Below are 18,510 nucleotides of genomic sequence, written 5' to 3' on the forward strand. Positions count from 1 at the left end.
GAAAGAACTCAAGAAAAAGAAATGCTAATTTTCACTGTGAAATTTGCAGCAAGAACTTTACAACAAATTTTTCTTTGCGTCGGCATCATGCAATTCATAATCCTGCATTCCATAAATATGAGTGTAGTGTGTGTTTTCGAAGTTTTAACTGGTTTGACAATATGAGAGCTCACATGCAGCTAGTTCATGGTTTTCGTTTTGAGTCAAAGAGGAAACGTACTAGGGAACTCTTAGATCAAGGGGGGACAGTTTGAGTTTCAGGATAATTTTCAGTGTGATTGTTTAATTTGATATGCAAAGTTATCATTGTGATTTGATTGTGATTTAAAAATCTTATTGTCCCTTGAGACAATTTCCTACTTAAATGTGTGAGGCTATCAGTCTTCCACAGATAATAATAATAACATTTCCCAAGCATGAGCAAAATATGCATTTAAGAGCATAGTCGAGCAAACTGAACTTTGCAACTTTTGTAAATTCTTTTCATCAAAGATTTTAAATGAGGTTTTTGTAATGACAGTTAAAAAGGAATAGCATTTTGTTACCATTTTATCATTTCTCGACTCAAAGGTATAGAAGAGCCAACAGAAATAATTTTTTTTTTGTTATTTCTTCAGTGTACTTTACAAGTACTTTTGGTAGCCATTTTAAAGCAGTTTTGTTAAAGAATCTACAAATAGCCATTTTATATTTTTAATTCTTAATACTTTGAATTATATGCTTAATATTGAAGCCTGTGAATATTAGAACCCTAGATGTGTTAGGGCTCATTCTTACATAATTAAATTTATTTAAAAAATTTTTACACAATATTTTGTGTAAACTCTTGTGTTTACATCATGGGTTTGTGAAAAATAAATGCTTTATATGTCAGAATTCTGGGTAATTTCATGTTTTATATTTTCCCTTGCATTTCAATAATGTCATTAATGCATTTTATTTTCTTAGTTTTGAATGCCAAAATTGTTTATATATGATTTTATATTCAGCTGCATAACCAATGGTATAGTCATCAGATTAAAGCGGGAGATTCAGATAGGTGGGAAAAAGTATGTTTACCAGTGGGCAAATTCAGTTTAGCTTTTAATCCTGCTAGTTTAAGTAAACATTTAATGCCCTTTTGTAAAATATATTTGTTGATTGTTTGTTTTATTCTTTAAATAGTTTTTTTATGTGGGAGAATGGGAGTGGTGAAATTATATTGAAAATGTTAACTATGTGTGTGTGTGTTTGTGTATATATATATATATATAATTTATTTCCTAAACAATATTGATTAATTGAGCCTTGTTTTAGGTAATTATGTAGAAAAATATCCAAATTGTTTATTATTTACTATAAATTTGTGGTACAGTACAAAGTTCGTAATCCGGACTTGTCGGGACTTCGACGGTTCTGGATTAGGGGTTTTTCCGGATTATAGATTATCAATTTAAATCTGGTAAGATGGCATGCAGAAATTATACTACTAAAAATATGAAACCGTAATTTATGAAATAAAAAGCAATTATGATCTAAAGGGTATCAAATTTTGCAAAAAAAGCTTAATATTTATTTATTTACTTCATTAAACATTTCTTTCAACATGCGCATGTGTAAAGCATATGTACGTAATGTATGCACATTCTTTATGCGTATGCGTAAAGTTTGTGGCTTTGAGGTTCGGATTATAGATCATTCCGGATAATGGACGCCCAAATTACGGACTTTGTACTGTATTATAATTTTTACTTGCCAGTAATTCACTATGAAATCCCAAAGCAAAATGTTTTGTGTTATTCCGTTATAAGCTTTCAATGCTTAAAATTTTTCTATGGGAAGTATAAAGTTTATTTAAACATTCACAAGTCCATGTGTAATGTATTATGCATTTTAAAATTAAAAAAAAGAGTACGGTAGAATTCCAGAAATCCACAAAGCTTGGGACCAAAGGTTGTGCGGATTTTAGAATTTTGCGGATTTCAGAACAGAAAAGATAAATCATAATATTCAGACTAAAAATGCAAAATAAATAAGCCATATTAGATACATTTAATTAAATTATTATAGACTATTACAATAATTTATTATGTATATTAATTATTACATATAAAAATTGATTATATTATATGTATTAGTATTCATTTACATTAGTGCTTACAGGGATATTTAAAAGCATTAGGATGTATTCAATAGACATAAAGATAAGAGATATTAATAAAGCATAAAATATTTCATTTTTTTCTACGTGTTTCAAACATTTTTCTGATGGAGGTTTGTTTTAAAACTTTAGGGTGCTCCAGAGTAAGTTTTTTTTGTAAATTATATAGAGTCATAATCTCTTGCTCTGTGACACAGCTTTGTTGTTCTAAAAATTTTAGGTATTTTTCACCAAGTTCCAGACCCTCATTAAAAGATATTTTCTCACTTCTATCAAATTCACTATCTGTGTCGGTGTCAGAATTGTCTTCTTGCTCTGGCGAATTCAAAACAGAGCCAATGATTTCATCATCAGTCATCTGATATGCCAGCGTTGGCTCATCTGAACACATCATCCATTCAACAATATCTTCTTGCAAAGCCTCCTCATTTGTTTTTTGTTTTGAAAATAAAAGCAATTCTCTTGCTTTAATCCTTTCTGCACTAACCCTAAAACTAGAAAAATCGCTGTCATCACTCTCAGTTTCAATAAACAGAGAAGATGGCCATACATTATGCCAGGCATTTACTAATGTCGTTTGGGAAACAGAATTCCATGATTCAGCTAATAAGTAAATGCAGTCTTTGATGGTGAATTTTTTTAATTATCAGAAAGTGGAATAGAAGGGTCACATGAAAGAATTTTTTTCAGAAACTCTGATTTATAGTGGCATTTAATACTCTGTATTATGCCCTGGTCCATTGGTTGGATCAGTAGTATTTGGGGGCAAAAAAAAGGGCCATGACATTATCATGTGTTAAAATACTTGCATCTGGATGTGCAGAGCAGTTGTCTAACAATAGTAAAATCTTGCAATTTGATGGTAACCTCACACTGTTACAATGCCTTCTAGCCTTTTTAATGAAATGCTCCATGAACCATTCAGTCATAAGTTGTTTTATGAACCAGGAATTTTTATTACTCCTGTAAATCACAGGTAAGGATTTTCCTCCTTTCAGAGCTCTGGGATTGGTGCTCTTAGCCACTACCACTGGTTTACATTTGTACGTTCCAGCTGCATTGCTGCATACTAAAATGGTAACTCTTTCTTTAGCATCTTTCACCCCTGACGGTGCACTTTCTTTGCTTGTCACAAATATCTGTCTTGGCAAACATCGCAAAAATGTCCAGTCTCGTCCATATTAAAAACCTGTTCTGGGCTAAGATTTTCTTCTGCCACTAACAGAAAAAGCTCATCAATAAACTCCTCTGCAGCATCTTTATCTGCTGAAAGTTTTTCCCCACATGCTTTCAGATAATGTATACCGTATCTCTGTTTAAATCTGTTCAGCCAACTGCTGCTGAAATTGCACAGCTCCTTTATTTTTAAATCAGCATGAATCTGCTTCACCTTTTCTCTCAGGAACGGTCTTGAAATCGGTACTCCATCACTCCGCCGCTGCCGAAACCACTTGTACAAGACAGCATTGAGGTTTGCCGATTTCGCCTCATGCAAAGATTTCCAGTGTTAGAATCACTGCTGCTGTAAAATTTCAACAGTTTTTCTTTATTTTTCCGTGTATCATACACAGTCCATGTCGCTATTCCATATGATTCTGCTAAAAAGCGAGGAGTACCTGCCTCCATCTTTTGCAGAATTTCCACTTTTTGCATTACCGTCAATGCAACATGTTTACGTTTTTCAACGTTGCAAACAGTAAAATCATGAGTGCGTTTCTTATCTGTCATTGTATTAACAAGCACTGAAATTTAAAATATTCTAAATTGATCTACGAAATATCCGGATAAAAAAAACGGCAGCACTAAACAATCTCGTGGAATAACAAAGTTCAGAAAATACAACAACGTGAATTGTGAACTTGAAAGAAGAGTTGAGTGAATCGTCTGCTTCTTTACATTGATGCAGATTGCAGGGGAAAAACACTTTTATTTTATCATAATGTCAGTAGTTTGCTATTTCTGTTATGACTCATTATTATTCGGTAATTATGATGTCGTTATTCGTTAAGTATTTTTTTCGATATTTCATACTCCATGTTGTGGTTTACAGAACCTATAAACTCAATGTTTATATTTTGAGAGGCAACGCAGATTTCAGGTCAGCGGATTTTCGGGATTTGACTGTACTCATTTTTATGTAAAAATGCAGATAGCTTTTAGTAAAAATGTGTACATGCATTGAAAAATTCTACATTTCTTTGGAGTAAATTCTTTTGCAGATTGGCCTGAATAACTTCTTTTTTTAATTAGTGGAAGGAGGAGTTTAGCCTTTGATTATTTCTGTTCTGAAATTATTTGAATTGCTATGTATGTCATACTTTTTAGAATACCTTCCTTGGGACTATAGTGTTGAGAATAGAAATGGAGTGCGTACAAGAAACAAACCTGTCTATCAAATTGGTTGGAAGAACTATAAGAAAACGTTCCAATACTGTGCACTTTTCTGTCAGAATTTAGCTATGTAAATTAAAATGTCGAAATGATTTTGAAATGTTTCCGTATTTTCAACGTTTATGTTTTATAATGAATTCAAACCCCTCTGTAATGAACCTAGCTTATAATAAACAAACCTTTTGGTCCCATCTAGTTTTCTGTACAGTTAATGTTATTTTATACTGCTGTAGTATACCTCCAAAGATAAGAAAGTAGGATATAATGCAATGTATGGATATCTTCAATTGAAACATTTTTTTTCCACAATTTTTTTAAGGATTTCTGTAAGTTTTAATAAAAAAATTACTAACTCTTAGTATCATTCATAGGATATTACTTAGTATCATCAGTAGGATTTTAGGATCCAATTTCCATTTGTAATGGAAAACACCTTTTAGTTACTTTTTAATCTTCACCTCTACTTTTCTATTTGCTCTAAACAGAGGCTTTGCAAAACAGGGGTGAACTTAATTCTGGGAGATGGAGGGTACAATAAGCATAAGGAATACCATATGATGTATGTGACCATTATTAGAATCTTAGTGGGTTCTCAGATTCCATTTAAATTCTTTGATTTGAACTATCAGACAGAGCTCTATTCAACACTAATGCTATGCCAGAAATTAAAAATTTTTTGCTGTCCAAGGATAGATTCACGATCAGGTATTAGAAGCGTCATTAGCAGCTGGTTTTAAGAATATTGGACAGGTATGGCAAATATGTCTATCACTTCTTGATGGAATGCTAGCTCTAGGAAAATCTTGGTGACTTGTTACAGAAAAAAAAAAAAAAAAAAACCCATATAAAATTGTTTTCGCTGTGCTGAACTAAGCAATAAAGTGATAATTCATACCCAAGGGTTTAAGTGAAGTTGTGACTGAAATTAAAATGAGAAATGCTGACATTAAAGATTCTTCTGATGGTGATGAAAATGTTAGAAATATGCAACAGATGGAGAATAAACACCCTACAACAGCAAATGACAATGCTGTAATATATTTCATTAATAAATTATGGATATCCTCAATTAAAACATTTTTTTCCCACTTTTTTTAGGATTTCTGTAAGTTTTAATAGAAAAATTACTAACTCTTAGTATCATCAATAGGATGTTAGGATCCATATTCCATTCATAAAGGAAAGCACCTTTTAGTTACATTTCTTTTACCTTCACCTCCACTTTTCAATTTGTTCTAAACAAAGGCTCTGCAAAACAGGTGTGAACTTAATTCTGGGAGAAGGAGGGCACTATAAGCATAAGGATACCATATGATGTATGTGACCATTATTAAACCAAAGCATCTCAGTGGTTTCTCAGATTCCATTCAAATTCTTTAGAATCCCTTCCATTTTGGACAAAAAATATGAATAAAATTTTCCTGCAATATTCAGCATGCCAGTAGAAAATTGGATTATTTTTTTAACAAAGAAATTAAGCAAAATTAAAGATAGATTTATCAGTACTTTATTTATTTTTGTTTTTATATTGTTATGGTTAAAGTAATTATTCGTAGTTATAAATGTGTAATTTGAAGGAAGATTTATGCCAAGCAATTTTTAGTGTAAAATTAATAATGAGTAGTGGAACAAAAATGAATGGCCAACAAAATTAGTAACTGTGCATGATAATAATTAATTAAATCTTAATATAATTTTTTTAATTCAATTAATTTTTCATAGTCTTGGGCTGGCAGATGTGACAGTGTTAATCAGGTTTTTTGTTCCTTGTTGATTCATCATATAATTATGTTTTTGTGAGGTAATCGATTTTTCTTTTGGGATTGGATGTAGCAAACCAAACTTCTGTTTCCTTGAAGCTTGTTACAGCAGGGTTCAATTATATTTTTAAATTATTTTATAACTTTTGTTATAGGTGAAATTACTAAAAGTAGTGACTGTTTTGAATCCATGGTAAGTTTTCTGTGAAATCTTTAAAATTGATAATTGAAAAAGCATGCATCAAAAGCCCCCCCCTTTTTAAAATTTTTTTGTGAATATTGTAAGGTCTTATTTCTGTTAAACCAAGTTTTTTAGTTAGCATCAGCTAGAAAAAATATTTGTGAGATATATTATTTAGAATAATAGAACTTGTATGATTGAACTTTTTTTTTAATGGCAGTGAGGATAAATAAATTTTATGTATCAGCAACCAAATTTCTACAGCCTTCTTAATATTAAAAATTTGATTATAAAAAGAGCACCTATCATACCGAACTAATGTGTTCTGGAATGATAGATAAGCCTTCATTTCTTTTCTTAACTCTATTTAAATTTTTGTTAATGTGAGTCTGCAGTTTTAGAAAAATGTACTATGCAGTCTGTGGGACCAAAATAATAGAATATTTCAATAATTCTAGTCTCTTTCTTCTTTTTTTAGATATTTCTGTGATCCTTTGTGTACTATACTGAGTTCTTAATTTTCATGTGCATGTACTTTAATGTTTTGTTCATAATAAAATGTTAAAATGAGAACAGTGTTGTAGTAAGCTTTTGAATGAAGAAATTGAAGTTGTATTATGCAAGCTAAAAATTTTAAAGGTATGTGAATTTGACAGTGTTATCGGACTTAGTATGTGAATGTAAAATGAACTGTCACTTTATTGAAAGCAGTATGGCTGAAAAATGAAGACAGTTTCAAAATTAATGAATGAGCCTTTGTACCTATAATCTGAATTAAACTTCAGGTTACAAGTCCAAGAGGCTGAAAGATTGGTTGGTGTCTGATAACTACAAAATTTTCGTTCCTCTGTGCAATAAGATTTAGATTGAATTATCGATGTTATAGAAATTATTCAAAATGGTTTTTAAAATGTATATGACATTAATTAGTTTTAATGTAGCCAACTGACAGATGAGTGCTGTAAATCACAATTCAACGGTTTTTCAAAAAATTAAGAAAATCGCAAAATAATACAAAATTGAGATGTTAATCCCTTTTTTGACTGCAGGTTTGTTTTTCACCCGATATCATTCATTGGGCTGTTTACTATTCAGGTGCGAATCAATCTATTAAACGTCACAAATCAAAACAAACTTTGTTTATGTTACCAGTTGGCTGTGAAACATCAGACTGCCTCAGACCAAAAGTAAATCACATATTTGAATCTGTTGCCACTATAAGCTTAATTTTTATTTAATACTTATTCTTTTATCATAAAAGTGTGGTGAGTTTTTTAAAAATAATTTGGGAAATGTTTTTGAAAGTTGAAAACTAGTATCTCCCCTTAAAATTGAATTGAAATTGTTTTTTAAATGGGAGAATTATGTAAATATCGGTAGAGCATACGACAGTTGTTATTAAAATGAATACAGCTTAGTTCTAAAAACTTGCGGTGTTATCTAGGAAATCTTAGTTCTAAAAACTTACGGTGTTATCAGTGTGTGTACTTTTATGTCTGATGTTTATGAAAAATAATGAAACACTTTAGAAATATACAGGCAAGATATGAAATTAAAAGCCTAAAAAGAGCAGTCTTTTTAAACAGAAAGTTCAGTGTGCAGGTGCCCTTTTTTCACTAAATGTATATTCTTAGATCTGATTCAGTATAACAGATATTTAGTCAGTTGTATAAAGATAAGGAGTTTTGATGAATAAAACAGTTAAGCTTTTATTTATGCAATATTTCTTTAAAAAACATCAATATTCCTGCTTGTTAAATGAATGGAAGTTTTCTTACTATTGAGCTAAATGAAAGTAATCATTGTATTGCAGTGAATCTTTAGTTAGAGAACTGTCAGTTGTAGATAATTTTGGTCTGATGAGGATGTTGATGCTTTGTGACTGATTCTGACTGTCAATTAGCATGTAAAGTATTTCATGCTAATAATTAATTAGGAGTTAGTTTAAAAATGCTGAAGTAGAAGGGTGTTATATTGGTTTAACAATTATAACAACAAGAGTATGATTTAATTGATAGTAAAAAAATAAATTATTAAAAAATTATACCTACCATATTTGCTCAGAAATAAAAGCTTTTTTTGGGCTGTGTTTTTGTTCTAAATGTTGGTGATGTCTTAATGTATTTATTGGTTAAATTGGAGTATGAGAATTATGAATTTAACTATCATATGTAGAATTAATTTTGCCATTTAAATACTGAGCAAACCATACAGGTACCTACCATATGTATATAAAAACTGAATAAATACCAATTTTGATAATCATTTGTAGGTGAGCAAATTTAGTATAGGCTTGCATCCACTATGTTGGTTACTAATATGCTGGAGAACAAATACCATATCATTTATTTTTCCTAATTTTTTTTCTCTGCAAAAGTAAAATATTGTAATGTAATTAGGTAGCTTACATTCATTCCAATATTCATCTGCATTTTTATTTCTCAAAATGTATCCAAAGATGTAATGCTTACTTTTCAAGGGTGTCTTGTTTTTGAGTAAACACTGTAATTTTCTGAAATATCATTAATATCATATATTAAAGAATGTGCAAAGCGAAAAGTTGCAAAACTACATACTATAAATTTTGTTTCATAATTTCAAAAGCACCGTATTTTTAAAGTAGTTGTCCACTAAAGTGTGTGCATTCCCTCCCAATCGGCCAATGAACTACTTTAAATTCTGTAAATTAAACCAATCATCTCTTTATTCTATACATTATAACCTACTTGTTTTAATTTATTTACAAAATTTTGAGCTTATGAAAATTAACCAAAAGGCAATATTTCAAAACACGAGAAATACTGCGTACTCTGATAAAGGTCTGTCTACTTGATTTTTTTTTTTTTTTTTCATTTTTTGCCTTTAGAGTTTACCTACTGAAGAACTGTGAACTTCATAAAGTAACTCAAGCATTTTATAAGTCTCAAACAAATATTTCTGCTAGCTTTCTTGGTGGCTGTCTTCCAGTAGCATTACTAACTTTTAATTTTGCTTTTAAATGTAAGGCTTAGTGTTTTTTGTCTATCTTAAAGTTATTGATGCATCTTAATCTAAGGTAAGTCGCTTAAGATTCAGGAAATTCAAAATAAAAATATTGTATGCATACGATTTATTTTAAAATTAATGCAAATGATTACAAAACAAATGATAACAAGCAAATGATAACATCAAAAACAACTTTGTGTCCATTTGAATACTGATTTCTTTTACCTTAACCAACTGCCAGGCAGGAAATGAGAAAATCGGTATGAACAGTTTAGGAATGTAACCAGTCACAGAAAGAGTGGTGTGTTATAAGCCACCAAACAAAACCTATGTACTGTGTCACTTAGAAACAGTTTTAAATTAGTGATTTGGAAATGATTTAATTCCTGTTTTTCATGAAACCAATGCCTTTGTTGAAATGTTAATGCTAACTGAGTGTAAATGTAATGTAAAGAATTCTGCCGTTAATTGGGTAGTTAAATAAAAATGCTTGTGAAGTAAGGCCATTTTCAGTTCCTTTGTCTTTAGAACTGGAGTTTTAAAAAGAGCATTTTCATGGAAAGGAAAGAATATGTAATTGCACTGATTTTGTATTGTAGGCATATTTGGTATTACAAAGTTTTGCACATGTATTTTAACATGTTTTTCATATAATTAAATCATATTATTTGAATCATAAATTAGGTATTGATTTGGTGTCATTTTTTTTAGTAAAATCGAGTAGTGAATTTATTTAAATGTTTGTACTTTCATGGTAATGTTGGCCCAGTTTATGTTCCTCTGTCATAATCACAAAGTGTATATAGTCTCTTATACGTTATTCAAAGGATACATGAAAGAGTTATAACCATTCACATAACTTACTTACAGAATCCATCATGCATATGAATTCCTCTTTACATAAAAGTCTGGAATATTGATATAAAAATTGAAAACTGTAGAAATGCATATATATACTTGAAATTCCTTGATAAATATATGCTAATAAATTCCTATGTAACTTAGTAGTTAGGTTCACCCATTATAATTTGTTGTATATGCAGTCTTTTGCTTTTAATTGGAAGACCTTTTACGATTTATCATTCTTGAAAAGCTTTTAAATTCATCATTTTTCAAAGTAGAAGAAATGTTATGAGAAATTGTTTTTTATTATTTGATAGATTTTACGTCTGTATTAATTGGGTATCACTGTTGTCTTTAATGATGAATTTAGGTGCCAAGGGGAAGAAATTGGGTTATTTTCAAACTGCATATTTTTATTTTGTGCAAAAGTGATGCATTGCAGATCAGTGGTTTTCTAAAAGACGTGGTAGTATCTCAAACAATCATGTAATAAATTATTAGGAATTAGGCATTGAATTTCCATATGCAATTATGTTTACTGTATGATTGATTGCAGACCAACTTAATTTGATGATGCTATTATTTGATGTTAGGATTCACATATAAATATATTTAAGCCTGCATAACAATAATTATAAAGTTAAATATCATTATTTTCAGTGTTATTTCTGGAAATCCGGATTGCTGTTACAGTTATTTTACTATACATTTTAAGCTGTTTAATTATGGACTCTTGCTGCATTTATAAGTTGTAATGAAATTTTGTAATCTTTAAATCACTTATATGTCTATGCTCTCATATCTATTCTGCCCTTTCAAGTCCTGTATCAAAGAAAATCTTGACACTACTCTTTTAAATGAATATTTTAGCCTGTATTTTTTAGTAGTGAACTATTATGAACATTAGAACTATTACTATAATTATGTGTTTAAAGTATTATTAATTATGTGCATTTTATTGTGTGGAATATAATTTATGGTACTGTAGATAATGTATATATATTGGAAAGTCTGTTTAAATCAAAAACTGTTGAAAGCTGTATACTGACAAAAAAAAAAAAAAAAAAAAAAAAAAAAAAATCACGCTCTTACTTAATTATCTTAAATTCATCTTTCCAAGATGAAAATTTGTAGGGAAGATTTTCACTAAAATTTTTAGCCTGCTTTTAGTTCTCAAATAACAATGTGGAATATAGAACAAACATCCCTTGATTTATGAAAGTACCTGCATTAGCATTTGTCTTCTGGTTTATCTGTTTTATAAGTGGAAAGCAGCACATTTTATTTAACATATGTTTTAACCAGTGATTTAAATAAGACATAACTTCAGTTCCAAAACAGCATGATGGTTCAGAGAAGTTTTGCTGTGTGATATGATTGCCTACGAGAAGCTGCATGATAGTGCCTATTTAAGCAGCTATGCTTAAACCTTTTACATCAGTCAAAACAAGTGAGGCACCTTTTCACTTGACATTGAGGTAGGGAGAGAGACTGTATATGTAATGAATATTCAGTTTAGTGTGCCTTTTTCATTGCCATTACCTCTAAGTTTTCCAATATGCTTTCTGTATTTTTAAGTTAGATTTTTAGTTAGAAGAGTAAACTATGCTATCCGTGCAGTTTGTCTTTATATGGGTTATATGTATTTAAGTTTTAGGCATTTTATGGTATGATTGTATAGGTGCTTTTTAGAGGCCCGAAAATGATTAAAAGTATTTCATATATAAAGGAATGATAATCACATTACGTCATTTTGGCTTATGGAAAGTATATTATTGCGAAGTGGGGGAATATTTTTACTACAAAATCCTTGTTTTTAGAAAAGTGTTAATCTTCTTCAGGTGGGAACCACTAGTATTTAAGAGTATAAAAAATATAGTTATCTCATTCGGGTAGCTGTCAGTTGTACAAAATATGTAATTACCTCATTAAGGTGGCTGTTTCTTCTATAAATCATGAAGTTTTTTTTTTAACATTCTATGTCATTACTGAGATTATTGGCTAAGGAGGTTGGTAAGGTAATCCGGCAGGTTTATAAACTGTAAAAGCTTCGAACTTTAATGTTATAAAAAAATTATTCGATTTACATGTTTGGCAAACCTTCATTCTTCAAGAAAGCAGTGATTTTTGAAGTATAACAATTTGTTTCATTTGGAGCTATGTTAAGAAATGTTAGTGTAGTGCAGTTTTGCATTTCATACCAAAGCAATTTTTAAGATATTATATACATCATATTATATAAATAATTGCATCATTTCCTTAAAAATGATAACATTTTTTCAGTAAGAGAAAACTGCTGATATGTATTTTAGCATGTGTTTTAGAAGTTAGCAGTACTTTACATATTCAGAAAAAAATGAAAGAAAGTCAGTTGCTTTTAAACAAGATTTGAAGATTTTTATAATTTATCTTGAAAAATTATTAAAGGACTTAGTATATTTCTGGTATTATATGTGTCTGATTTTATTTTTTTATGTTGTTATTTATTTGTAAGGAATGCAATCATTAAATCTCATGTACAGGATGAATTCATTCATATATGTCAATACATAAAATTATTAGTCAAAACAATCTCATCATTTCTGAGTATTCTGGATATTATAAAACGTTGCTAAAAAGTACATAGAGCTCTGTTAAGTGGTGGTGGTTTTTTTTTTTTTTTTCCGGCTTTCCTAATTTAGGTTGGTCATTTAAAAACATTAAGAGAGAATTGAAACTTGAAGAATAGATTAACTTGGGTATAGCAATCTGTAACAGGACATCAGTCCTTCTTAATATTAACTAGCCATGTGATTTTTGCCATCAACAAATCCAATTGAAACTTTATTTTTATAGGACTGTTATTATGTTTCACTAATTCTACACTTAAAATCTTTCTTATGTACATTTATTTATATTCTTTTTTTCCTGCTGAGGACCTAGATAAAGAATAATTGTTTTCATAAAAATTTGTTATTAGTTATGACCTCATGCTTCATAAATTATTAGCTGCATTTGTCACTAGTATGTATTCCCTCCTCTTACAATTTTATTGTGTATGTTATAACAAAGATAGTATTTTATTTATTTATTTTGCCCTGTTGTAGTTTTTATGCATTTTTTATAGTATGGTTAAAAAGCAATTTTATTTGTTTTACAGGGCATTAGAATTCAGCTATGTGTTAGTGCTTGTCCTTATATATACATACATATATATATATATATATATATATATATGTACATTTGTTGAATAAAATTATTTAAATTTACTGGAAAACTTAAAACATTTTAGTATCCTTCTGTTCAAACTAATATATCCACTACTGTGGTAGAATTAAAGCATTGGATATTATATGCATATTTTACTGAACTCCTGAAGTTACACCTTTTTAATTTCTTTGGTAAATTTCTTTTAGCAGTACTGAACCCCAATTGAAAGCAGTCCTTTTTGGGGGTTCCAAGAAATGTAAGCACAGACTATATCATGTTCCATGCATAAACTTGTATATCCCTTTGTTGCATCATGTCCACTCTAGTAGACAAAAGTTTAAATTTGTTTATTCTTCTGTAAATGCCTTAACAGATTCCATTCCTGTGTTTATTCATTGTATATTATTAGAACTTTCAACTGTCGATCATAGATGGCTGTATAGCATCACTAAGTAAAGCATTGCTATTTGGAAAATGGCTGCTACTTCTGTTTCCATTTAGTGCAATTTCTCATAGTAAACATTATATAATATTGCTTACATTTTCTTATACTGCCATTTTTTATTCATAATTAGTAATTTTAGACATTTTATTTTAAATGTCAGTTTGAGAAAATTGAAAGAGTGGGTAGATAAAGATCTATCGAAAAGTGTGAATTGAAACCCAAATGTACTGCTTATCAAGCCACTGGAAATGTTTATGTTTATCACCACTGGAAATGTTTATGTTTGGCAAGGAATTTCTAGAACATTTGACGTTTGAATCCAACAGGTACAGGTTACAAAATCGTAGCAAAATGAATTCGATCACAATCGACAAAATGAAGGTATTTTGGGAGGATCTGTATGTACATGTCAGTTGTAGATTTACCATTTAGAATATGGTAATGATCACTGCAAACAAGGCAGGAAATGATTTCAAATGCCACGTACGTATATGCATGTTGTCCACTGTAGCAATTATTTAAAACGAAATTTGAATAAAATTAATTATTTTTACTATTACTAAGGTTATTTTAAGTTGAAAAAATACATACATCTTCGTTTAACTTCTCTAGATTTTTTGGTATGCAACAAAGGGATATTTATAGGATTAAATTTTCTGTAATTCTTCATGTAACAGATGCAATATATTTAGATCTGAAAACAGAAAATTGTGCTTGCATTATATTTTATATCTTACATAATTTTTTACTACATAGGCTTTCTTTTTATTCATAAGACCTGTGTTAATTTGTTATACAAATTATTGACTTATTGTATAAAGAATACAAAATAGAGTACAAATCTAATTGTCAAGTATGTCATGTTCAAAAATGCATCACACATGCTAAACATCCGTAAATGTCCATAACCAGATATGGCTCACTTTAGTAGTGGAAGAAACATACATTTGCTGTATAGGAAAATTGCATTTATTTTGTAATGGGTTTACTGTTAAAATGCATTTGTTTTCTATCGCTAAAAATAAAAGCAGTTTCTTATTTTATAGTTCTTAATGAGTGTTGTTTTTTATTACTATTCTTTTTTAAAATACCACTGTTGTAATTTAAGTAACCATGAAGAAATGCATTTCCTTTTTAGTAAAAGTATTCAGAAAACATGTCTTAGTAAAAAAGGCTTTTAAAAAAAATACTGACATTTTATGAAAGTATGTAGGTAATTAGTTCACTATGGGAAAGAATACAGGGATTATTTATTGAATGAAGGACAATTATCCCAAAGAGCACTTTCTTTGGAGAGTTAATTTGTATTCACATATGCATGGGAAACTCATTTATGGGCAATCAATCATTCAGCTTTATGACTGCAGCTATATCTTTCTCAATGTCAATATACCATATACAAATACATTGTAATGCTTGACTTAGAGGCTGAGATGGCATGTCATTTGCTTATTAAATTAAAGAAAACAAATTTTAATAATACATATATAGATCAATGCATTGTCTTTCTGATGCCTTGAATTAGTGTAAAGTTATGATTTTTTCATTTTGCTTTCTTGATAACAGATAATTATTATTATGTTTTCTCTGCTTTTTTTTTTCTTCTTTCCTTTTTAAATTTCCAGCTTCTGTTGCTATGAGCTATGATAGAGCAATAACAGTAAACCTTGTCCTATTATTACTGTTAGACATCATACCTTTTTTACATGGAATACCTTTTTTACTCTGAAGCTATTGATGTTATAGATTTATATAACAAAGGTAAAAAAATCATAGACGGACACTGACATAAGTATATAGATATGTACTTTTGTAAATCTTTATCATCTTTCTTATCCAATTTTCCCTTTAATACTTTTGTTATATGTAATTGTTTTTAAGTATAGCCTTTTTTATTTTATAAGAAACAAAATTATTTTAAACATTCAAAAATTAATATTCATACCATAAAAAGTGCTACATAACATTTACATTAAATAGATTTTTATTCACAGATATGCATCTTTAACAAATGGGGAAAATGTTCTATGATTTCCTTTTCAAGAAAATTTTTGTACTCATTAAAGGATATTATGTGTAGCAGTAATAATAAAATAGTAATATATGATCACTGTGATGATGTACAACTATAATAAAGTTATATTTATTGCTTGTAGGATTGGTTCCTTTAAACAAAATTACATGGAAAACCTTCTCTTCAGGAATTTTCAAGAAGTCCTCTTGTGTTACTTCTGAGATTTTAAAGATTGCATTAAAAATAAGGGGGTGAAGCAAGGGTTGTGATGATTTATCAGATTGCCCTCAAGATTGCTGTTTCAGTGGCTGCTCATCTAAATAAAACTGGAATTTTTAGCAGACCGGTGTGTCCTGTCTGCAGTTCTAACTCCACAGTTGGTGATCACCATCTCCTTTGTTGTGATTTAGCAAAAAGTTCCCTATTCAAATGTTTTTTTGGAAACTCAAGAGTACTTGATACGTTCTTTGTAGTCTTTTAGCATTTTATTCTCATTTTGTATATGGTATGTTTCTCTATCTTTTTATGTGATCATTTAAGCACAAATTTCCAAAGTCTTAGTAAGAACTGTGCATTGGGAATGTGGAACAGGAATTATTTCTGAGCCATGAGCTTTGTTTACAGTATTCAGTTATATTAAAATTATCACATTCATGTGAAAATTTGGTGTTTCAAATTTCCTGCATAAGTGTGGTGCTAGTAGTGCCACTCAGAACTTATTTAAGTAACCATGAAGAAATGTATTTCCTTTTTAGTAAAAGTATTCAGAAAACATGTCTTAGTAAAAAAGGCTTTAAAAAAAATACTGACATTTTATGAAAGTTATGTAGGTAATTAGTTCACTATTACCTACAAGTTTACTAAGCCATGTTTTCTTTAAATATGTGCTGTAAAGTTCGTGAGTGTTATTTATCTTTGAAATTTGATGTATTGAGTTCATGTTAGCCAAGAATGCCTTTAAGAAGACGGCGAAGCCATTATGAACAGCTCACCAAGTTTGAACGAATTTGTGTAATAGATCTACGAGAAGGTGGATTTTCTTCCGGTAATACTGCAGAAAGACTTGGCTGGAATGTATCCACTGTGCATAGTTGTTGGGAGCAGTGGTCAAATGAAGGTACTGCTTCAAGAAGACCGGGTTCCGAGTGGCCACAATATTCGGCATATGGCTGTAGCGCATTGTTCTGTGTCTGCGGCAGAAATTCAAGCTGCAGCTGGTGCCACAGTGACACAACAAACTGTTACAAATCGGTTACTTCAAGAATAGCTCTTAGCCAGGCACCCGGTAATGTGCATTCCATTGACTCCAAGCCATTGGCGACTCCAGTAGTTTCAAACCAAAGCTCATTGGAGGATGGAGTAGAGATCTGTTGTGTTTTCTGATGAAAGCAGGTTCTGCCTTGGTGCTAGTGATAGCCATATATTGGACAGAAGGGAGGCCAGGGTAACACCTGCAACCAAACTGTCTGCGATCTAGACATACTGGACCTACACCTGGAATCATGGTCTGGGGAGCAATTTCCTATGACAGCAGGAGTATGCTCGTAGTTATCCCAAACACACTGACTGCAAATTTGTACGTCAGTCTGATAATTCAACCTTTAGTGCTGCCATTCATGAACAGCATTCAAGGGGATAATGCTTGCCCTCATATCGCTGTTGTAACGCAGCCTGCTCTGCAGAGTGTCAACATGTTACCTTGGCCTGCAAGATCACCAGATCTGTCTCCAATTGAGCATGTATGGGATATCATTGGGTGACAAATCCAGCATCATCCACAACCAGCACTGACCATCCCAGTATTGATACAGAACAAGTACAACAAGCATAGAACTCCATGCCACAAAGTGACATTCACCACCTGTATGACACAATGTTTGCAGGCTTGCATTCAAAATTCTGGAGGTTACACTGGCTGTTAATAAATGCATTTTCTTGAGCTTAAATTAACCCGTGATCCTGAAAATGTAATCAATTAAACATGTTAACTAGACAAATGCATTGTCCAAATTTCATTACACTACAATAACTTTTCCTTGGTGTTGAGATTTTTTTTCCATCGATGTATATTCAAGTGGCTCTGCATTTTACAGCTTTTTTGAAAGTGGAAAGATAACTATAATCACCCTGTACATGTAATTGCATGTATTAACTCTTAATGTATATTCTGTTCTTGTTTTTACTTGAATAATGTGTTGACTGAAGGTTTAAAAGTGTAAGTATGGTCTTTGAGTTCACTACTGAATACTTAAACATACTTGTGAATTCTATAATCAGTAAGTATTTATAATCAGGCTAAATTAATATCATATATTTCTAAAATTTTGTATCGAACGAAGTGTTTTGGAATCCTTTGCAACTGGAAAAGATGTTAGTGAAGTATTCATAATGCGGAATGTTATTACCTATCTGTTTGCTCTGAAATTTCTTAGAGATGAATTTGTAAAATTTAATGTAAGTTGACATTTGATGCAAGAAGTAATGCATTTTGATTAATCAGTTGAAAAGAATATAACTTCATGTAATTCCTGTTAGGTTATGAGGTTTAAATGAAGGTGATGA

General features: G+C 30.4%; 1 long non-coding RNA gene across 7 annotated transcripts in view; it reads left to right on the forward strand.

Annotated features, from left to right (window-relative positions):
* Nucleotides 1–18,510, forward strand: part of LOC118185059 (uncharacterized) — a 67,111-nt gene that overhangs the window by 27,169 nt on the left and 21,432 nt on the right. For 3 of the 7 annotated variants that reach the window (XR_004757537.2, XR_004757539.2, XR_015038463.1), the window contains one exon: nucleotides 1–18,510. This exon is cut by the window's right edge and continues 21,432 nt beyond it. The exons of the other annotated variants lie outside the window; for them this stretch is intronic. This is a non-coding gene — a long non-coding RNA (uncharacterized LOC118185059). 7 annotated transcript variants of the gene reach the window in all.

Source organism: Stegodyphus dumicola, chromosome X1, assembly GCF_044657685.1.
Source record: "Stegodyphus dumicola isolate Sdum_Otavi_A_Nest chromosome X1, ASM4465768v1".
Classification (NCBI taxonomy): Eukaryota; Metazoa; Arthropoda; class Arachnida; order Araneae; family Eresidae; genus Stegodyphus; species Stegodyphus dumicola.